We start from the raw sequence: 24860 nt of genomic DNA, 5'->3' as shown, positions 1-24860 counted from the left end.
TTGTTTGATACAATCCCTGCACGAGCGCCCTCTCATAACATGTTCAAAGGGCTGGTAACTCTGTGTGGAGAATTAACGTCAAATGTGACTTGGGTAATTTTGTGCCACTTCCCACCTTGGTTACATGCTGCATAATGAACCTGTGGTTCATTACTATTCAAGCGGCTATTAATGACTCAGAAAAGCTAAACAATAAAATTTTTATTTCCGTTATGGAGAACACGCACAGAAGTGTAAAACAAAATATTCAGTGTTACTATTCCCCTGGGGCTCTGCCGGTTTCCTCCTTCAATATTGCTTGCTGCCGTCATATAGGCCTATGCGAAATATTCCTGAGTACGGCGTAAATCATCAATGAAACAAACAAACAAATAAATAAATAAGTGTTTTGGACCTCATTTTGTTTATTTTGAGGATATTCAACCACTACATGCAGGGCTTCCACTGAACAAATTCCCTTTGACCCATTTTATTATTTATCTGTTTATTTCGTGAAGTTCACCTTATACGTATTATATATACGTATTTGTCCTTGGGGCTTTTGAGAAACATATACAGATACATTACATACATATGTATATATAATTATATACTTGAGTATTGTACGTTATTCATAACCGAGTATAATAGAGTTTCAGTGTGTAATGTCATTGAAAACATACAATACTTATAAAGATATAATAAAAAGATGTCTTGAAATGGTGTATACCAGTCTGCCACAGTTTGCTCAGCTGAGGGCTTCTTTTTCGTTTATTTTAATGTATATTACGGATTTGTCAACCTGTAAGGCCTGAAGTCTGAAATGTTAAAATATAAGAAAGCAACTTTCTTATATGCTGATACCATAATGCATGCATATACGATATATATACTACACCCTTTCAATGACTATTCCTGGCACATAACGCTGGAAGAGGAGAGGAAACTACGTGTATAGGCCTTATACATGCATTGATGATCAAAGGGTTTACAATGGTTAAATTGTAAATATAAGCTTAATGGGGGGCCTGAATTAATCTAAGAGCCATATATGCTTCATTGTACTTCTATACAGTTATACTTGTATCAGGATGTAGGATTTTTGCTTCAAATATTTCCATCGATGTGCTGATACAATGCTATATCCCTATTTAGCATGCATATAGCATGTTATAAAATATTCTTGCACACGCCGACTTATAATGTAGTCTGTATGGTTTTACTACATGAAATGAATATAGCAATCATATTGTTGTTCACAAAATTACTATACAAATTATTTCCCAAAGTACATATATGTGCATATTTCATTTTATTGCAAATTGGTTTTAGCCTATACAAGGTTGCCGCATGCGACAAGTGCGACCAATAAAATGTTGTATATGCTTTTTGCCCAGGTCTGCATTGACATCGATTTCTTCCATATATACACACCGTGGCGACAAAACGCAAGTTATATTCTAAATCGTAGTTATATATACATAGTATAATGTCTAATACAGACGTGACAAATTTCACTTTCTGCTTTCGTATAACACACGAAGAAGCAGTACGCTTTCCAGTTTCGCTCTATATACACTATAGATATTCGTTATTTACTGACCTCTTCCAGTGCAGTATATATGGTTTGCATCCGAGGTGAAATTACACATACAAGCGTTGCAGTGCGAAACCCATATAATTCTTTTAGCTATGCATTTCGTACGGGTGAAAGTCTTTCAGCAACATGCGGGTGATCGTGGGTTTTCTTTTCACCATAATTCTCTCCGTCCTCGAATATATAAGTGAAATATTCTTGAGTATACGGCGTAAAACATCAACAAAATAAATAAATAAATAATCAAATATTCTTTTGATGCGTTTTCCTTACATAAAAACGTTGACTGTACGAAAAACTCCATGAACACCCATGAACTGCGTTTGATCTATCCCTATAAGTGTCAATACAAACACACGTAGCGCCATCGCAACTGCTTGGCATATATAGACAGCAGGGCCAGTGTCGAGTTTGATAAACAGAAAAGTTAACCTTCTACTTTTCAAAAGAAACGCTTAATAACTCTGCAGTATTGTTAGGTGTGGTTTCTTGAAGTAACACATGCGGCCGGAAGTAAACCACGTTAATTTACAGTATGAGATCTATTCAAAGCACTGGCTATGCCTGGCTTCTCTCCCTACAATTTTCGATCGTCGTGGTGTCACAGCAATCTTGTTTCATTCGCCGTAGCAGATGATGTAGCATAAACCATCACATTTTATTTCACTTTATGAAGTCTTTGATAAAAACGTTTTTCGTGGAATGAATTTGTCGTGCTCAAATAAGAGTGTTGTTGGTACTGGGTGAGTCAGGGATATTCTTACACAACGAAATATTTACACAGTTACTCTTTAAAAGTGACTTTTCAGTGAAGGCCGCGTTTTTCCTTTTGGAGAAGGCGAAAAACGTTGCTGTTGGCCTATGTATGCCTGATACCAACCCTAGAAACTTTAATGTCGGCGGACCCTTCTTGTTCTGAGTTCTTGGATATTAAAGTTTATAAAATCCGAGCACGTGTTTTAAACTGAAACAAGGAGGTATGTTTTAATGCGCTTAACTGAGTGTTTCATATGGATGAAAAAGAATGGTTTCTATACGCTATATCTTTTGATAAACATGACAAATTTCACCCTTATATTTGCGTTTAATTGAACAAAAAGAGAAATGTTACCTTTATTATAAGCAACATTGTTGAATTTCAAAGTCAATTACCAAAACAAATTTGTTCAAAGCGGCCCTCGTACTGGCAAAAATGAGTAAATTCCCAGCAAAACAGACTGTGTAACACATTTGGGCCTAGCCTATACTGATAGCACTGCGTGCATTCTTGCAGGAACTGTATGTCTTGTCTGTCTCCGATTCCACATTGTATAGGCTTTTACGGTATATTTCTTGCATGTTAGTATATACTATATGACGAACCATTGAACATAGGTGATAACCGAAAGACCAATTTATTTACCTTTCAATTGCAGTAGATATCAGAACAGGCTATACACCTGTATATGCCGGGAAGACATATAGTGTCGGCCACATGCCGGCCGATGACTCGGCTGATTCTGTACTGCCTCAGTCATGTAAATTTGCATGCAAGATCTACACTTGATTTTCCAAGCAAGTAAACAAACGCAAAAGACGAATGTATTTTAAGTTATCTGCGTGTTGAGAAGGGTATATGGGTATTTAAACCCTGGGTGTGAAATTTTAACCCAGTACCCGCCTATACCATATACTGGCTTCGTCTCTGGCCGTAGGTGAGAAGGTCTGCAGCAAGCTGCGGTTGGTCGTGTGTTTCCTTTTCACCGAAATCGTACAGCGGAAAACAATAATAAAATAAACAAATAAAATAAATGAACCGCTTGGCTAAGAGCTCATTCATCGCTGGAAGGGCCGCAACTCTTACTGTACTTAGCTCTGGCATATATATATATATATATATGTATATGTTTGCCAGAGCTGAGTATGTATATGTAACATGGATAGTGTGAGGGTTACAAATGTAAAATCGCGTTCAATAGCCGAATAAATGAACAGTGGCATGTCTAGGACTAAACAAAAAATATAATACAAAAAAAATGTATATATGTAAAACAAAGACCAAAAGCGATATTATGTTTTTCCTATGTCTCATATACTTCACTCCAAGATATTTAGCGCATCGGTTTGTGTTGAACCCGTCTGTGTTATGTTTGAACTGGGACTACTTTAGCATATAAGTCCTAGGTATGAAGCTGCAGCGAATTCAGTCTCGTGTGGGGTGAGTGAGATGATCATTCAGCTGGCTTCCGATTCAAGATAGAATGGGATGCCAGCCTGTGTACCAATGACCCGAGAATGACCTACATTACCCATAATTCATTACGCTGGTCGAGAATTTCTGAGCTGAATGTTACTAGTTGCGAACCGCTATTTTTTGTTTGTTTATTTCTTGTTTTTAGCGTAAAGTTGGCATCAAATTAAGACGAAAGCTGATCAGATATCACACTGACCGGTAAGTAAATCGAAAGTAAGAGTGAATATTTGTTTTGTTTGTTTGTATCGAGAAAACGAGATGGTCGACCTCGGATGGTCAGTTGACTGAGTGGCCGGAGAGAATGCTGGCCACACTAGGGTCAGCTTGACCGTATGACCGAGTATGGCCGTGGTGTATCAGTAGGTCGTTACAGACTGTAGGCACTATACAACAGTATCCGATTTACTCGCTCGTGACAGTATATTTGTCCCTAGAGTTAAAGAGAAACTGGACACATGTTGCCGTCAGAAGACAGGGATTCGAATCTCGCAACTGTCACACTTTTATAAATTCAGTAATCTATGGGAAATATTTTACTGTTGAAAGAATTTGTCAGCCTTACGCTGTATAAAAATCTGTCAAAATAAAGTTTCAAAAAACCTTTCAGATATCTTTGATCGAACATCAAATTTAAGTGACTAAATAATTCCTCCGTCTAAATAATCTCCGTCTTTATTTAAGATTGACATTTAATTACCTAATCAGTCGACAGACTGAATGAATGTCAGAAATATAAAATATGGAGGTAGTACATTTAACGTTGTTGAATTAGTAACTAAAGGAGACACAAACTATAAATCTATAAAATAAGCTAGTCTCATGAATAATTAACAAAAAAAGATGGACGAGATATGGACAAGAATGAGAAATTTGTGGATAAAAAGTTGTGTTTTACTATTAATTGTGACCAGTAAGATGAATACAGCCAGTTAACTCATACGTAAATACCATGAGGGCCATGGTTAAGTTGCATGCTTTTCGGTCACAAGGCACATGAATGTGATGAGGAGCGAGTTCATTCACAGCCTTGGACATTGAATTTGTGGATTCCCCAGTCTCAATGTTTCTGGGGTTTTCATGACAGGATGTAGTGCATATGGTGTGCATACTTGTTTGTCACACATTAGAAAGTTTGACAGTAATTTATCAATGGCCTGCGGTACTCTGGTTTCCTCCACTTACAAGATGATTGCATGACCACCACTGTATTAATGAAAAATGAGTGTTATGTTAAACAACTATGAAACAAATACATGAAGAAACCAGAATTGTTCACTCACTGTAATTGGGGAAAATGGAGAAATAGTGAGTATTTGGAGCATAGTTCGTAGACGGAGGAAAATAGAACAGATAGCCCAATGTTGCCATTAAAATAAGTGGCTGAGACAATGGTCTATATTTGTAACTTTGACTTGAGATTAACATATACATATCAGAAGTCAGCTTTTTATTTTATGTCTTTTTTTATTAATATTAGACACTGTCACACTCATACATTTTCAGCAAAAGGGTTCGAATTCAGCTGTATGACTTTTGAAGGTTACATGAAAATGTGCTTAAATTTGGAGAGAGATATATTGGCAGTAAACAAAAATACTACATACACTTAAAAGCATATGTTACTTGAAACAAAATTATCATTTAAAGATAATTTTTGTTGTTTTGAAGTCAGTGTATAGTTGCTTGTCTGTTCTTTCTACTATGATAGAATTCTTTAAAACAAGAAGATTAAAATTAGAATAAACACCTACTTAACTGCATACTTAATAACTTCAAGGTCTTTAAAATATATTATTCTTTCACTGTATTTCCTGATACACCTCACAGCTTTGTTATCGCTCCTCATTACCGTTCAGTTTAATTAAGAATATCCTTTTTAAAGGTGAACTGCAAAGGCCTATCAGTGTGTGTATGTATTAATCCTCAGGTAGTGGGCAGATGTATGTGTGTGTTCTCAAATACCATATACAGTAAATGCCCTAAAATTTTCCTCACTAAAGTGCATTTTTAAAGGCATATAAAAAGTAAATTTATATTATGTTTGGTTCTGAAACCTATGTTTTCAGAGTAAGATGGCATTCTACTTTCCAAGCCAACTTCAAAGAGCTTTCTACTTAAGATGATTAGATTTAAGATGATCGGAATCCTGTAAAATGTGCAAATTATTCATGGGTGAAATTTTAGCTCATTTAATGTAATTACATATGTACATGTACCATTTGACTACTCCCACGAAGGTATATGTTTGAGACCACGGACCGCTGCTCACTTCACTCTTATGAGGCAGCAGCAAGCAGACTATTGGGAAATGGGAAATGAACAACATTGGACGATACTCAGAGAAGTAAATAACCGGAAATTATAGTATAGAAGGCAACAAAAGAATGTGCACAGCATGTGTAAATTGCAAATGTCAGCAGAACCTGATTTTGAACCTATAAGGTACCTATAAGGAACCTTACGCCGTACTCAAGAATGTTTCACTCATACGACGGCGGCCAGCATTATGGCCGGACAGAGCCCGGGGGAAACCCATGACCATCGGCAGGTTGCTGACAGACCTTCCCACATACGGCCGGAGAGGAAGCCAGCATGAGCTGGACTTGAACTCACAGCGACCGCATTGGTGAGAGACTCCTGGGTCATTACGCTGCGCTAGCGCGCTAACCAACTGAGCCACGGAGTCCCCCATACCCTAAGAATGAACAGTACCTGTATGTTTCACACATGTACAGGTAGATGTTTCACACATGTACAGGTAGATGTACACACATGTACAGGTAGATGTGCAGACATGTACAGGTAGATGTGCAGACATGTACAGGTAGATGTACACGCGTGTACAGGTAAATGTACAGACATGTACAGGTAGATATACAGACATATACAGTAAATGTGCAGACATGTACAGGTAGATGTACACACATGTACAGGTAGATGTACAGACGTACAGGTAAATGTGCAGACATGTACAGGTAGATGTACACACATATACAAGTAGATGTGCAAATATGTACAGGTAGATGTACAGACAGGTTCAGGTAGATGTACAGACATGTACAGGTAGATGTGCAGGACATGTACAGATAGATGTACACACATGTACAGGTAGATGTGCAAACATGCACAGGTAGATGTACATACATTTTTTTGCCCTATAAACAAATTACATGTACCACATGTACAAGTACCAGAAAATGCTATAATTATGTGCATAGCACTAGTAAGACAGTCCAGGTATCATGTATTGTCCAGGGCTGTCTGCTATCTACGATAAGATAAGAGCACAGTATGTGCATGTTTGACCCAGCTATTTTACCTAGTTTGCTAGTCACATTTAATAGGCCAGCCAATCAGAATCTGTCCTGGACCCAGATTATTTTGTCGTGATCAGCTTATGTGTGTTCTGTAGAGTCCTGCAAATTTGTGGGGAACTTGAGGCTTCAATTGTAACCTTTTTTTTGTTCGCTTTTGGAATATATCCACCTGGCAGAGTTAAAGTGTTACTAATATACAAGCACAAGTCCCTCATTGCATTTAGGACTGGCACATGTATATGAATTTTTGATGATGAATACCCATTATCATATTTCTGAGGAAGAATGTTCATGTAAGAAAAAAAAACCCTTTCAATAACACTCCATATAAAATTTGTAGAAGCATGCCACTGAAAAAATATATTTTACATGTGTGTGTATACATGTACTTTGATTTTAATTTTAATCGAAGTCATTCATCCTGTTAAAACCAAAATATTCAGAATTCTTTGTTAAACTAAAGTTTTTTGATTTTTGCAATGATTAATATTGTCAACTTTATGACACATACATAAGAAAATTGTGTATATTGTGTAAGTGAAATTATTTTGTGAAAACACTTCATTCTAAGATTTTGTGAAATTGTGGTAAAATTATCTCGGTGTGTATTTAATTACATGGAGATAATTTATATCTGGAATAAAATGGAAAAATTATTATTAATATTTGAACTACTTCTTCTCTAAAAGAACATCTCACCCATATTGAACCAGCACACTGCTTTAGTGACACATCAGTAAATGATTCTGAGATGTATTGAGGGATCCAATTGTCAGTATTGATTACTTTATAATTAAAGTCTGGGAAATGTTTGTACACCTGCAGTTCTGGGACTGTGCATGTCATTAGTTCCAGTGAAACAGTTATCTTTTTGCGGTGAATGGAAAGATAAATATCAAATCTACATCAGCTCATCAACTAACATGTATAGAGATTATTATGAACAAAATGGAATTGATTGATATCAAAAAAATAGGTATACATGCAACATTTTTTGTTTCATTTTTTTTCTTCCAGATAATGTAGTTAACACCTGGAGAATAGCTTGGTGTTATATACTCATACAATCAGATCATGTAGACTTTTTTGTCTCCGAAATACTTCAAATTTTATCTACAATGTAGCCGGCAGAAGGCAATTGTTTACTCCATGCTGTCTGCTTCCTTTAACCTTTCCATTATAAAGCGTGACCAACCAAATAAATAAAAAAAACAGTCTCTAGATGTGTAGAGCTTTATTATCCGATGCTGCTTTTGGCCTACTTGATGGCTCCACTACACAACATGTAAACTTGGTGAAGTTTCAATCAACATTCAGCAACTTATAACTACACATGTACAAGGGGGTGGGGTGCGTGTGTGTGTATGTATATTTATATATATATATATATATATATATATATATATATATATATATATATATATATATATATATATATATATACTGTATGTGACAGCCCCATAGTTATTCTGGTCAGTTAAATGTACATATAGCTCATGAGAATTGTTAACCTCCCAAAAATGAGATAAAACAATTAATCTTGACACATACATGTATTCCATCATTTATTTTGCCATCAGCAGAAGAGTGAGGAACAGATAACAAATATACATGTAAACATACAGTGGTGAAATATCATATATCACTGGTTACACACATGTGTGAAGATTATTAAAAGAGCTATTGAATGAATTAAACAACGTAAATCTGTACGTCTAATTAATGATTCAATTAACTCAGGCTAACACCTACATACACTGTATGCATACTACGTACATGTATGTTTGTGTTTTTGAGCTAATACTACTTGTGTAATGTCAACAGGTTCATTGCATGTTTGGCTACCAAGGTTTACTGGTTTCAGAAATCTTATCATTATTAATAAAAATAAAGTTTCGGCTGTATATCTATCAGTGTTGAAAATTTGTGATATACAGGTATCAGTACAGTATTTTATTTGTGACAAGCTTCAAAGTCCCCAAACATGCTGATATAAATGAACATCATGTATACTAATACCAAGGGCCAGCGCCTGATTTCTCTTGTTTGAATCAAAGCATTTCTCAGTGCTCTCAGCAGGACATCAATTACCATCTTTGAGATCAATTTGTTTTGTTAGGGTCGTCAAACATTCTTTTGATATTTATTTTGTACTACTATGGATCTGTTCTCTATCTTTGTGTACAGATCAATACTTTGTTGGACATCTTCTGCTAATGGTTGCTAACCCACTTGATGGGGTTTACTGGAACTCTGCCATTTTTCTCCACGGAGCAATGATGTCAGCTGTATTTGAAACTCTCCCATGGCTGCTCTCCGTCCATTGGTTGTCAAAGGCGACAGAAGATACTGTTCATCTCCAATCGTTGAGGATGTAAAGATTTTTCTTGAGGTACGTGTGTTTATGCATACAATCTCCAGCTTGCTCTCAGATCATCGTCTTTAACATGGGCCACCTTTGTGCACCTGTTTCAACATTACAAGGAAGTGGTGGCCATTTTTCATTAAGGTTTCTTTACTAGCTCCTTGAGAACGGAGAACTTCCTTCAACCTTGGCACCACACCCTGTTTCCTGGAAATATTGAATGTAGCTTCATTTACGTAAGCTTTTAGCTCAAAACTACACATTTTTAGAACTATACCTTTGTTATCTGTATCGTATGGATTACAAGTAATATTGTAAAGACATATTGTAAAGTTGTAACAGAAAGAAGTCGAAAGACACCTAAACTGACGGACATCTAAACCACTGAGTACATGTACATTTCGTGAAAAAAAATGGGTCATTTGTGGTAAAGTACTACACGTTTTTTTTTTTTAATGTTATTTATTTTATGTATATATTATATTTTATGTATTTATTATATTAAGTTGTGTCATGTTACGGAGATCAACACTAATGGCAGTCTCATCCTAATACAAAACTATTGGGACTAAAGACCAAAATGGATGTAGGTGATTAAATGCTTAAATAGTGAAAATGTGATCTTCCTGATTTATCCAGCTATAGATCTGACTGCTACGGTGGCCCATATACGAATTTTCCTTTTTCCTTAAATTTTGGAACTTTTTCTTAGGTTTCCACCTGGATGAAAACGTTTTCACCCAGGTGGAAACTCAGGTGAAACCAAATGCCTTGTTCTGGTCCAAGAATGGGGGAAAATGGAAGATGAAATCATTTTGACTAGAGATAAAAGTTTCGGGACACTCTACAGGGAGGTCATGTGGAATTCAGTGTGACTTGCCTCATCCACGCCTTTCTTCGTCATGCTGAAGTTTTTACATGTTGTAGTTCATCGTCATTCTGCTGTCGGAAACAAGAATGAGGCTTCTTGCATCACGTAAGTTTTCACCCAAGTGAGAACGGTTTCCACCTAGGTGAAAACGTTTCCATCCAGGTGGAAACCTAAGAAAAAGTTACAAAAGTTAAGGAAAAAAGGAAAATGTTGTATATGGGCCACTGTAGACTGCTCCTTTAGCTGCATGAGTGAAGCTGACAGCAGATTTAACAATGTACAACTGTACCGACTGTATTACCACAACAGCCTCCTTAAATCTTAAGTTTTAAACCCTGACCTTGTAGATTTATGCATCGATGAACAGATAAATCATGTCAGAACATGACCAACACATCGAAGTGGAGGCAACTTGTGCACTGAAATCATTTGATTTTGTCGTACATATTGAAGTAGGGGCCGTGCCTGTTTATTTTTGAAGCATCCCTCTATGTGTTGTGTCTTTACAGAAACCAATTTTATGCACGTTAGGACAAAATAACATCGTTAAAAACCTAATGTTCTGCTGCCAATGCTCACAGATCTGTTGGACATCCTGTGTGATACAAGAAGTCATTGTGGCTCTGTCTACTGGGCACATCAGTGCATCGTTAGATCAGTTGAGCCACATTCGTGCGGTTATCTGCTCCTTAACTTACTTGTACGTGTGAACATGAAAATATTCTTTAAGTGCAATATCAAACACCAATCAGATGAATAGATTAAATAAAGACGAACTCTGTATAAGTACATGTAAGTGCATGCACTTCTTTACAAGTTGTTCTTTTCTGTAAGCAGGAGTCAGTAACACCATTAAAAACTCACTAGATTGAATGAGCCTAGTTACCTAGTGGGAAATCTAAATTTGAACAACGCAACTCACCAGAATATACTCACTTCCTCATTCAAGCTGAATTCTGAATCTGTTTCGAGTTTTATTTTAGACTGCCTTTCATGTCCTGCATACATGCATGTATACACTGTGACACGCTTTGTTAGTATGTACTGAATTTCTTACAAATTACGACCAGGTATGAAGGGGGAAAATTATCATCAATGGAGTTCTACACAGGCGCACTTCCTACAAATTTAGCATTCTCCTTGAAAAGGAAAAAGAAATATTAAAGGAAACAAGGTTAATTTTCTGGAGTGGAGAGGATGTATATGTATGATGAGTTGTTAATTACAGCTATCTGATTCAAACCCTCTTCAGAGTGCAAGCGGGTGTGTAGCCCTTAACGTATGGATAATCATTGCTTCTGGTAATGAAGTTGGTCAAAGACATCAAAGAATCTTCCTGACCCAAGTTTATTGATTGGAATAAGTTTGCAGAATGAAGATCAAATCACGAATGCGGTTGACCAGAAAGAGTGACCTAATGGCAGACAGTAGAGCATGTGTCTTTGCAGAGACACATGTACTTATATTCACAGAAAAATGGAAACTGGAATAACCCATACAAAGTTTATGATCTGCTCTTGAGGAATGCTTCTGAATCTTTTGGCTTCATCCTCCAGCTGGAATTTTCCAGGATATTAAGAGAGTTGCTTATTTTCAAAGTCAAATTGTTTGAGTTTAGGTAACACCAAATGGGTGTGTTTTATTCTTGCTGAATTTGTATGGAACTAAATCTTATTCTGATGAAGTTGATGAATATTTTGGCCTGAAGTTCCTTTGATCTTGTTTCAGCTTGATATTGATGGTTTTCACTAAACTGCTGTTTATGAGACTGACATACATGTATATTGTACGTTGGATAAAATGATGCGCTGTAGCAAAGGGAGCAGTGTGTCAACTAAATCTGACCGCATTGTGTAATCTCTTTTGATCTTGAACTTACCTGCCATGATCCTGAGCATGGCCTATCAGTAAATCTCAAAATATGGTCGAAGCAAAATTTTACAGTAGGCTATATTCTGTTAATCCTTAACTGATGGTGATTACATGTAAATGCAAGGAAGCTCTCCTGATGAAACTGTATACATGTACGGGTATGTGATGCAGGGTTTGGGAACGGAATGTGTATTTTGTATAATTCAGGAAAAGCTTTTCCTTTGAACCTTGCGTCATTCATGATCTCAGTGTGAGTGTGCATGTGGAGTGTTAGTTTTCAGGCTTCTTACCTGGGATCATTCTTCGGTAAAGGCAGCAGTAGAAATACATAAGTGTTCAGACAATCTGCTTTTGGGGTAATTACTCTGTATCTACATGTTATTTGTGTAGAAAGGTACCTGTAACCAGCCATGTACATGAACATATCTATTTTTGAAACATTTCCATTATCTTGATTCTCTTTTGTTTAGCCTTGAGGGTGTGTAAAAATATGTGAACAAGTCGTATAAATTTATACATATAGTTAGACAAAACAAGAGGATAGAATAGATTTCTCTTGGGTCGTCCTGATAATTGTGCCAGTCTAGCAGAGAATATAATGGCCGTCTTTGTAATTGGCCACGTGGAATTACAGGGCATAGCTGCAGACTGTCCAGAATTTATTTGAAGTGTTATACCACAGCTACGCCTCTCTTTTTACGCCTCTGGCAAAATGTATTATGAATCAGCTTCTTTGTTCTGGAACAGTATTGCCAAAGATTTACTAACCTATGTGCTGCATTGGTTTGTGTGTGAATTTTCTGGATTCTTTAATGTCAGATTCTTCTACAGGTACTTGTACATGTATGTACCTCTGGAGTTAATGATACCTTTGCTGGAATATTTTTATTATTATTATTATTATTAAAGTGTGAGTAGTGTTGAGTCTAGGTATTAAAATGCTTCAAGGCGTACTGCAAGGGCTGTGTACATCCTGTGTATAAACATGTATCTGACCTTAGTCATACTAGCCCCTACCTGTCTCTAACTTTACAACAAGCAGAGGTCAGCCTTTTATTGGTCAGCAAAGGGTCAGACTAGGGTCAATTTGCCCAGTGCACCTACACGATGCAGGTCAGAGCACAGAGCCTGTTTTATACTGTAGACCAAACCTGGTCTTACTGGTCAGTCTGCATGACCTGGCCTTGACCGATGGCTCGCTAAGCATAAAGGTGTAGTGTGCGTTCGGTTATATATAATATATCGTGTATTTGCCAGCCTGTGGGGAAATATAGGACCATTTGATCTCCACATGTAATTTTATGTTTGACACTAATATGATACATCTGCTAGTGAAGTGAATGTGAAATTGAATGGGGAGAAGGAAACAAGAGACTGGAGAATAAAGATGATACATTAAATAGACCTGAATGTTGTGTTTAATGTGGTGAATCTTGAATTATAAAGGGGTGATGAAGATAGATAGGATATATTATTAGAGGAAGTTGAGCGTGATTAGTTTAATCTTTACAGGACGCTTCAATGTTCTGTTGACCTTTTAGACTATGAAAGGGACAGAGGAGACTGTCGACCATGTACAAAGAGTTAAATATGTACAGTGTTGTCATTTTAAAGGCTGTACATAAGGACGGGCATTTGTAATCTAGCTGGCTTCTATGCCAGCAGTAGCCTTTTCATATCTTGTAACCTACGAAAGAAGAAGGAAGCAAGTCTTGTATAAAATAAGGCAGTTCACTTTCATCAGATTGTGTCAGGATTCTATTTCAAAAAACAGATTAGTGGGAGCCTGGCACACTGACCTGTGACCATTTCCCTGTATTGTCAGTTATTTTAGTTACATGAGGTTCATTGGTATTATTTGATCACGTCTGTATTCTGTGTGTGTACATGTCCCATACTAGCCTACCTCTTAACCTCTAGCTGTATACACTGATGTACATGTATATGTATGTACTTGTAAGCCTTGATCCAGTGTTAACCTTCTCTTTATCTGCAGTCTTGTACATCATTTAGGGGTTAATCCATCTATAATATGCTGTTTATTCCATAATCTGCCTGTGTCAGTGATATAACAACAGTGATGTAAATTTTCATTATTCCGCACGCTATATAAATAAATGGCAATTTTGATTGGTCACCTGAACTTTCATTGACAAGCTTATCCAATCAAAAAATACAAACAAAAAATGCCAGACTGCCGATCACTTACTACACTGTTTCCACTGGTTTCTTGGTACCAAACCATTTTTGGACACTGGATATTCATAAAAATTTATCTTCATGAAATGTGAAAAACACCAAAGGTTGATGAAAGATAACGAAGTGCTTGACGCTGTACACCTAAACAAGGTACTCACAAACATGAGTTCAACCGTCAAGGACAGCAGCATGCCTGAGTATCAGATTTTCACGACATTAAAGACCTACAAACTTGCCTTACTATATTTTGAAGAGCACCAAAGAGTTGTCTCGTGTGTATGAACTGGTCTGGAACTGATGTACCTGAAGATTATTCTTAAATCTAGTCCATTGTATTTGCCATATGACTGGTCCCACTGTGACCTTTAACATCCCATCTATCATCACACGGAAGGTCCAATACAGAACCAAAATCAAGCCCTTTGAAACATCGTAGACACTGTTTGTTGCATTCTCCAAGTTCCACGATGGTTAGTAAGACCAGCAAATAAATTTTGAGCTGAATTATGCACGTTAAAAGCCTAAATCTGAATTTCGTTCAGACTGATGTTCAAAATCACCGCTCCTCGCAATCTGTAAGTCATCGTGTGACGTCAGTTGTCATAGAGATACAATCTAGATTTAGGTCACAATTTTAGAGCCAAATGTTTCAATAAGTGAAAAGTTTTGAATGCTGATATTTTGTGATGTACTAATGAACGGCGTTTTGTTTCCTGATCGCAGATTTCCTTAATATTTTCTGGAACCATATTTAGTGAAATGTGTGGTCAGTTCGAACCATTTCACATATATCGAAAACTAACAGACATTGTTCTCACTATTAACCACCTAAAACCGTTCAAAATATATTACGGGATAAATAGGATATGCAATTCATGACCCATTATACCAAATTTATTAAACTCGTGATGTAATTTTCATTTGAGGGTCCTCCGTGGCTCAGTTGGTTAGCATGCTAACGCAGCGTAATAACCCAGGAGCCTCTCATCAATGCGGTCGCTCAGCTTATGCTGGCTTCCTCTCTTGCCATTGAATAAACTTATAATAGCTTCCCCAAAGTCTAACACATTAGTGTTGCCAAAAAGGCGGGAAGCCAAATCCTAACTACAGCCTTACTACAATAAGTCATCTGGGAGTGACTCTTGATCTTAGAGACATCTGTGTAAAGCTTAGCTTAAGATACATCTGTGTCTGTTATTCAGGCAGATAATACAAAAATCTGTTAGAGAGACAGAGTGGGGTGGGGCAGTGTTTAACATACAGGAGTTATGTACTATCAGACTAATACTAAGAAATACCTACAGGTGTACAACCCATGACAGCAGACTTCCAGTTAAAACAGGTGAAGTGTAACCTGACTTACCAAAACATGTTCAACTTCGTAAAAGACAGGAAATTGATATATTGATTGATCGCCTGAGGGTTAATTTGCATGTACAGTGTGTACATCCCAGCAAACTTCAGCAGCATGATTTTACTTGGAATTCTGTCCTCATTTCATTTCTGGAGGGAATCAAATAAATGTGCATTTGCCAGTGACTATTTTATTATCAGATGTTCCTGTTGCTTCCTTTAGTCGACAAAAAAAAAATGCAAAAATGGTATACCATAATTCTTCAACCTTTTTTAATATGAAACAGCAACTTTCAGTGCAATTTATGCACAGTTTAATTTGATTTTGGAGACTAAACAATACTGGTTGGATTGGCCCTTTTCAGGGATACACAAAAAATGTAATTTTATCAGTTAACACAGAATAATGCGTTCAGATTATGTTTACAGATATGCAGAAAGGTTGAAGAATTACAGAACATTTTATTTGCAATCTTGCCACCCTGAAGTGTCAGTAGAAAATCAAGTAAATGTACCTGGATCAGTTGCCAGGATAACGACAATGCCAATTCCCCTATATCTACTATACAAATACATGTGGGTATTTCTCCTATTCCTGTATTATATGTGTCACAGGCTAACAAACTTCATCCAACACATCTAACATACTAGTAATAGGCAGATTTATACTTCAACAACAGTGTTGTAATGAGGGAAATGTGTGTTGGACAAACTGCCTGCCTTATTGTATTAAAGCCAGTTACATGCAAAGCCAAAGTTGAATCAGAGCTAGATATACATGTAGGGGTTGTATCATAAGCTACATGCACATGTAGGGCATCACCATCTAAAGTGTACATGTGAGAGTAGTGGTCAATTAACTTGACCATACATAATGCATGTATTCCAATAGCCACAACTACTGTATCTACTGTTGGATGTTCACATGCTTTCATTCTTGTGTGGAGAAAAGTTGATCTTGTGAAAGATACCAATAACTATAGTGTAGTCCCCAAATAAACCTGAAAACCTAAAGGTCTCGTACCCCCCCCCCCCCCCCCCCCCCCCGCCCGCCGCAACCTCGCTACCACCTAATCCCCCAGATACCATTTAGTACGACAGGGTGTTAATGGAATTTATGTCGTCTTTCTCTCTTTTGTTCTGGATTGTGAGTGTGGGTAACAGAAGTGATATACTGACCCAAGCTGGACGAGAGGTCATCTACTACGCCTCATTGGTTTTTCTCATAGTACTCCCTGTTAATGCATGTGCTTTTTTCTCCATCAGTTAAGGTTTGAACATATTCTGTTTCTTAATTGTGTACTCTCCATTATTTATTGAAACTGATCTGTTTTTGTTTATACACTCTGTGAATTCCATTATTATAGACTTCATTTATAAAGTGGAAAAGAAATTGCACTTTATATTATTTATTTATTTATTTGCATTGTATAATGAGCTCACATCTATCCAATGCATGTATGACACCTAACACAATGTGACTTGTCAGTCTTGATCATTGAGGTGCAAAAAACATAATGTTAACTTAATTTAGTCTTGCACTGTTGGTAACTTGATCCGGTATGCCTGTACAACAAAGATAGGCAATGTGGTATGCTCTAAGGCAACAAGCCTTAGGGCAACTTAGCAAGGTAAGTAAAGTATGTCATGCTATTCTTGCTATTAGTTGATGTCATAATGCTGACTGTGGTCAGAGCGATGGAGGGGGAGGACGGGGTGCAACGGATTGGTGGGGTGGGGTACTTGTGCTTTTCCTGAGGTCCTATTTAGCTCTGCTCCTTTAATCTTCTCTCCTATGCATGTACTAGGTCAGGCTAGTACATAGCAGCCCCAAAAGTGGATCAGGCTAGAGAGTTACTTGTACTAGCTAAATCCAGCATGGCTTGCCTGCCATGTACATGTGTGTATCTTACTAGGCTCTACAACTGAATTGAGAGTTCTGGAGTCCATGTCTTTTGTGCTACCTGTACCTGGAAGATTGTCTTAAGGTAAGCATCAGTCTCAAACCTTGGTGTAATTTGTGGTATTACTCGATGGGATCTGCAGCAATAATTATCATCTGTCACTAAATTTAAGGCACAGTTTTTCCAGTGCAGGGCAGCCTTACCAGACTTCATCCTTCAGTTTCACTCAAATGTGGACATCTTATGCTATAATAAGCATAATCCATACTTGGGGCTGGCCTGCCTAGAAAGGAATATTTATTGAATATCTCAGAGGCACAGTTATACAGTAGCTGCTCATATTGAACAGTTAGAAAAGTAGACTAGAGTTACGTGTTATTCCAGGTCAAGGTCGTGTGTTGTTGGCCCGGCATGTGTGTAAATCTGAGGACAGGCCCACTGTGTCAGTCTCCCTGAGGAGAGGTCAGTGGGGCTGGACATGGGTGCAGAGTGCAGACCAATGGTCAGGCAACATAGTGTACACCCTGAGATAAAATATTAACTGCTCATTTTTTGCGGTGTCATGTCAGTTCAGGTGTAAAGGTCACCAAATTGGGCTGCACAGTTGTGGTGTAGGTGTACACCAAATACTTTGCTCCCGTCGTGCACTACATTTGGTCACAGGTAAATACAGCCAGGTAAGATTAGACGTACACTCTTTCTTACCCCACATACATTTACATTAATTTGTAGGAGTGCATGCTCATCTGTATTGATGATGGATGTTATATAAATTCATACTTATGATCCAAGTGTAGATAGAACTGTGTCTGTAGGTAGCAAACTGCTCCGTGCCCCCCACAAACTAGCTTATGACAGGGGATAACCATGTTGCAGGGTGGTCTTTCACTCGAGAAACTGGTTAAAACTGGTGTGCTCACCCATTGTTGGCAAAGCATTAGGCAAATGTATGATATTAGAATAAGGTTTTGTCACTGTAAGCCTGATACACCTTGTATATAATACCATATCAAGATACAGTGTACTTATGCACTGGTTTTCTGCCTTTACCATGTTGTCGTAGGATACATTTGAACAACATGTGTATTTGTATTTTAAATTTTATACTGTTATTACATGAGTTCACGCATTAAGAATAAATATATACATGTACTGATATTTTTACTTATCACCAATTTGCTGAATTTCCCATCACTACAAAATTATTACACTATTTTGATTTAAAAAATATATTGCATTACTGTAATCGGGATAATTTGCAGTTTACAGATACATGTACATGTATATATTTTCAAAATTGCAGAAAAAATAGAGTAACTTGATATGGTTGATATCTCCTTGTTAAGGCCAAGGGGTTTAAGGCCAACTACTGACCTACTTCTGCACGTGACTCTGATACCCTAGCTCAGTCATTCTATGTCACAAGTGCATGAACATTGGATCAAACATAACTGGTACTACCAAAGATAAGAATTATATACTTAGGATAATACTGTTAGTTGACAGATACATTTGTACATGTATGTGGGTAAAAACTTTTTTGGTCGTGCTCATTTGAGAAATGGAAATGAACATTTAATACCAGTAGTACATAAAGTTTGTCATAAAGATCTGATAATAGTGTAGTCTGTCAGGGACAATGTAGCCAGTCTTCAGAGTTCCCATTTGGTGTACTCAAGTATTTTTCAAATCTAACATTTAATTTGACATATGGAGGTGTCACACATATGTATGCTGACTTTGCCTTACTTCTTCATGGATTGTCTTTCCTATCTCTGTAGGTTTAACAGATAATGTAGTATTGCTAACAGTAAGAGTATTCTGCTGTCTATAGTACTACTATTGTGACAGATTGTGTTGGTGATGTAAAATACGCAGTGTGCATTTGTTAAGAACATAGTGCCCATGTGCACCTTTGTTACGGTGAACTATTGTATTTGACCTATAAATTACATGCAAATAAATGTACATGCATAAATAATGTTGATTTTAGCATCAAAACTTACATTTACAGTACGTCATTTAGTGTAGCAGGTATCTTCAATGCTGGTATGGGTATGTACAAGCTTTCAAAGTGCATTAAAGGTTGCACTGGATTTCAGTAAATATGTGCATTTACATATTTTACATAAGCACATTTTTTGTTAATGTTATAGCACTGTGACGAAATTACCTGTCAGGTTTATAGCTATAAAAAGTAATGATCCCTTAGCAGTCAGAGGACTCTGATATAATTGTTCTGCTATTCAGTGGCACAGGCTGCTGATTGACAATAAGAACAGCATAATTTAGACAGTGGGTTAAATTATGAAAAAATCCTAATATCGGAGAGAAACTCATTTGCAGATGTGTGTAAATAAACCTAGATCCATGCAGGTGTGTGGACTGAATTTACATGAGAATGTAATTTACACCTCTGCATATGATTTAACACTTTCGCAGTAATATAATGTACACATATTTATTTCAAAAGCATAAAGTGGCCTTTAATCGGATACTTTCGGTGTGAAACACGAATCAAGTACGTAAGTCAAGTAATCAGTCACTGAAAAAGTAGTTCATGCATGTTGTTAAGACATACATGTGCAGCTGAACTAACCAGAGTTCCAACCATCTCCTAGGCTATGCAAGATAAGAAAGCTTGATACAAGTAGCTCAGAGCATCATGGTGTCTGTAAGGAGCACTGAGGTGAGAGGGGCAGGGTGTGTGGGGCAGATATGTTAAATGTACCGGGTTGTATACCTATATGTGTAGTTCCAGGATAGAGGTCTGTGGTGTCTTACATATAAGTTGCCAATGAAAGACCAAGAGACTAAGCTTTCTCTCAGTGTATCCAACCTTATAACAACTGACCACTGTGACTCAGGTAGATTTCACAGTGACAAATATTTAACTGTTATAAATAAGTGTTGTAGGACCACCTGAATAGCTGGGTGGAGTAACAGCATCATAGGGCCTCTATGTACCTTTCAGGTACAGGCACATTTAAGGGTCAGAGTGTTCACCTGGCAAGTGTTTGATCACAGTGTTTGGTTTTAACTGCCACACGAAAGAATAAACAAATCTAATGACATCCAAGCATGTGAGAATACGGCAATGTTTCCTGCTACGTTCTCTGTCGTTTTTGTCGTTGTATTTGAATACACTGCTAATGCTTAAAAATGTTGTAGAAGGAGGTCCTGTGTTAATGTATATGTATTTAAACGAGTTAATCTCTCACACCATAAGTAGATCATGGGCATTTGTGCCCGGGTGTCCCAGGTACAATAATTCTAAGCTTGACCAAGAATCATGGGCATTGTTAGCCTTTGTTGTCTTAGCATGGGTTGTATATTCTCCGTACAGTCGATGTTTTCCGGAGAGACTCACTAGTTAGGCATACTGTACACATGTACTGTACCAGACTGTGGGTGAGGTACATGTAGAGATCACAAGACCTCCCAGCACCCATTTGTGTACCATGCAGTTTATTAGGATTCAGAATCAATTCACGTGTTTATTTTAGTGTAGTATTTCATGAGAAGAACACAGAAGGCCTGTATGTACATGTATATATAGATTACTTGTGAGTGTAAAATCGGCTACGTTGAGATTTTTGTTGTACACAAGGATTGCTCATTAAACAAATGTCCATTTCCAATTTTGTTGCAATTCACAATGTACCTGTAAATTGACTTGTGAATGAAAATTCATGAGAAATATTACTATATTGTAGTAGCTTTGTACATCGTTTTTTTATGTATATTATACACCTCTAAATCCAATGTTCATTGTGGAGATACTTTAAAAAAAAAAAGGGTATAAAGAGTATAATGTAAATTAATTTAACCTTGTTCAACTTATTTTTAAATTGATCTGGGAAAACATTTGAAACATTTATAGACCATTCAGCCTTATTTTGTAAGTAGACTAAAAAACTAAAAAACTGAAAAAGAAGGAAATTAACATTTAGATTATTATGATGTAAGTGCTTACAGTGATTTACACTGACCTGTCTGTTTGCTTGAACCATAACATGTAGAGCATATGTTATCTGGGATGAAGGATGCAGTACTCTAATGCATCAGACCTTTCAAGGCCTAACAGTTGACAGTATCGGATAGACTTCACAGACTGACTTTGGATGTTTTATAATCCTCTAGAAATCTATTTTAATTATGTGGCACATGTTGAAAAAGGTCAGTGGTTTCGGCATTGACAGAGAAATATGTTGAATATGTTGAGTTGAATTCAGGCTAACAAGCAATAAAATCACATGTTGTTTTGTGAATGCACGGTAGCAAAGAAGGACAATTATTTCACCCCACCCACACATACAATCTGCAATTTCTAGCAGAAAAGTCGGTTTTGGTTGACTTTCTGTGAGGTCATTGAAGCACCTCATGTTTCCCAGCTCTTATTCCTGGAACGTGAAAGAGTTCACCAGTGTATGGTAAAGAATCTAATTGAATTGGTTTGCTTGATTGTGTTGGTGAGGGGAATGATGAGCCTAACATTACAGGCTACCTTACCTGGCTTCCTGGACTGGCCAGAAGACTGCAGAGAAGTTGAAATCACATCCTAATTGTGTGCAGATTCGTTCAGCAGACTATGACTTTGTCTATACTCACCTACATTGAGTGCCTACTCTATTCAGAAGATACTACACTACGTGCACATAATCTACTCACCTACATGTACATGCACCCATGGGTTTGACAATCACAGTGTATAGCAATGTCTGACCCCTCTTCCATCTATCTTCCAGTAGATGAGGTTATCACTGTCAGACCTCTCACAGAGGTACCATACAATTACTGTCTGATTTCTCACACAGTAATCTTCCAGTAAATCAGGTTATCACTGTCTGACCTCTCACACAATTGTCCTCCAGTAGATCAGATTATCACTGTCTGGCCTCTCACACAGTTACCCTTCAGTAGATCAGGTTATCACTGTTTGACTTCTCACACAGTTACCCTCCAGTAGATAAGGTTATCACTGTCTGGCCTCTCACACAGTTACCCTCCAGTAAATGAGGTTATCACTGTCCTGGCCTCTCACACAGTTACCCTCCAGTAGATCAGGTTATCACTGTCTGGCCTCTCACACAGTTACCCTCCAGTAAATGAGGTTATCACTGTCTGGCCTCTCACACAGTTATCCTCCAGTAGATCAGGTTATGACTGTTTGACTTCTCACACAGTTACCCTCCAGTAGATAAGGTTATCACTGTCTGACCTCTTGCACAGTTACCCTCCAGTAAATGAGGTTATCACTGTCTGATCTCTCACACAGTTATCCTCCAGTAGACGAGGCTATCACTGTCTGACCTCTCACACAATTACCCTCCAGTAGATGAGGTTGTCACTATCTGACCTTGCGCATAGTTATCTTTCAGTAGGTAACATTATCACTGACCTGCCATACAGTTACCCTCCACTAGATGAGGGCTATCTCTCTCTGACCTCGCACACTGTTACCAGTAGATTACATTATGACTGATTTCTCATGCATGCAGTAACCCTCCAGTAGATGAGGTTGTCACTGTCTGACCTCACACACAGTTACAAGTAGATTACACTATAACTGTCTGATTTCTCATGCATACAGTAACCCTCAAGTAGATGAGGTTGTCACTGTCTGACCTCGCACACAGTTACCAGTAGATTACATTATAACTGTCTGATTTCTCATGCATACAGTAACCCTCCAGTAGATGAGGTTGTCACTGTCTGACCTCGCACACAGTTATAAGTAGATTACATTATAACTCTCTGCTTTCTCATGCATCCAATAACCTGGAAGTAAATGACATATTTATACTCCTTGAAATGAGATTTTTGCTGCCTTGCCTCTCATAGCTATTATCATCATATTAACTCTTTCTTATAATTTGAATAATTGCTAAATCTGTTCTTTGTTACAGTTTCCCTTGATGTAGGAGTGTAGACTTCACTTCACGCCCAGCTAACAACGCCCAGTCAGGATGCCAGCGGGGGCCATACCCTTCCCATTTGGAGAGTGTCGCATCTGTAATGACAAGGCTACAGGAGTGCATTATGGGGTAGCCACATGTGAGGGATGCAAGGTTGGAAAAAACTTGGTTTTGTCAAAATTATGTTATTGTTAAATCTTATTCTTTCAATCCATTATGCTGTTATATTGAAATCATTAACATAATTTACACATGGAGGGTTTGACATGACTGTATCAATCCAGCAGAACAATGGCTTGTTGTTGGCTATTTCGGGCTGAGGTTGCAGCTGCACTCTGGTGGCTCTGAAATACTGGTCATGCAAACCTGTTATTGCTAAGCAATACAGAACAGTGCTGTAACTGAAGATGGTTAAAGCCAAGTTTATTTGGTCTAATTAATAAATTTTTTGCGCACTGTAAATCTTGCACCTTTTCAACCTCTAAAGCAGTTTTTTCCAGTGGAATTTATGCATTCAAGTATTATGAAAATGAGGCTAAAATGATTCATTTTTGCCAGTGAAGATGCAAGCTTGTTAAAATAATGCAAATTGATACAATATTTATAGATATACACTAAATATTATTTATTTGTTTATTTATTTATTTATTTGGTGTTTGGTGTTTTATGCTGCACTCAACAGTATTTCAAGTATATGACAGAAGCCAGCATTATGGTGGAAGGAAATTGGGAAGAGTCCGGTGGAATGCCACAACCAATTGAATGTTTTTTTTGTATAAGATGTGTTCATATCTTCCTTAATGATATTCAGGTGATAAACTGGACTTATGTTATCTTATGACATTAATGATATTTTAGTTTGGTTACTGTATCACCAAAATAAATTTATTTCATTGTTTTTTTCCCAGGGTTTCTTCAAACGAAGCACAACGAAAGCTGAAAAATACAAATGCTTCTTTGGCAGCCAGTGTGTAATAACACCACAAAACCGTAATCGTTGCAAATATTGTAGATACAAACGATGTCTTGAAAAAGGAATGGCCATAGATGCGTAAGGATTGGATGAAAAAAAATATTCCAGTTTTGTTTATTGCTCTCTTAATCTCTTACTCCACCTGCAATGGATACAAATCTACTGTGTGTACATACATGTATATACCCTAGTCAAGAAGCCGCTTAGAGAGCTCCTCCAGTGTCAAAACTTATGTTTTAAAAGTAAGGTGAAATGATAAACTGATATTTTCTGAATTGC

General features: G+C 37.3%; 1 long non-coding RNA gene across 1 annotated transcript; it reads left to right on the top strand.

The window, feature by feature from the left end:
- The first annotated feature begins 9107 nt into the window (after positions 1–9107).
- LOC135466547 (uncharacterized) lies at positions 9108–24641 on the top strand. Its single transcript, XR_010444133.1, has 3 exons — positions 9108–9518; positions 23600–23761; positions 24517–24641. It is a non-coding gene; the product is annotated as an uncharacterized LOC135466547 (long non-coding RNA).
- The last annotated feature ends 219 nt before the right edge of the window (positions 24642–24860 follow it).

Source organism: Liolophura sinensis, chromosome 6, assembly GCF_032854445.1.
Source record: "Liolophura sinensis isolate JHLJ2023 chromosome 6, CUHK_Ljap_v2, whole genome shotgun sequence".
NCBI classification, from domain to species: domain Eukaryota; kingdom Metazoa; phylum Mollusca; class Polyplacophora; order Chitonida; family Chitonidae; genus Liolophura; species Liolophura sinensis.
Note: the sequence above shows the minus strand (reverse complement) of the source record. Positions and strands in the feature narration are given on the sequence as shown.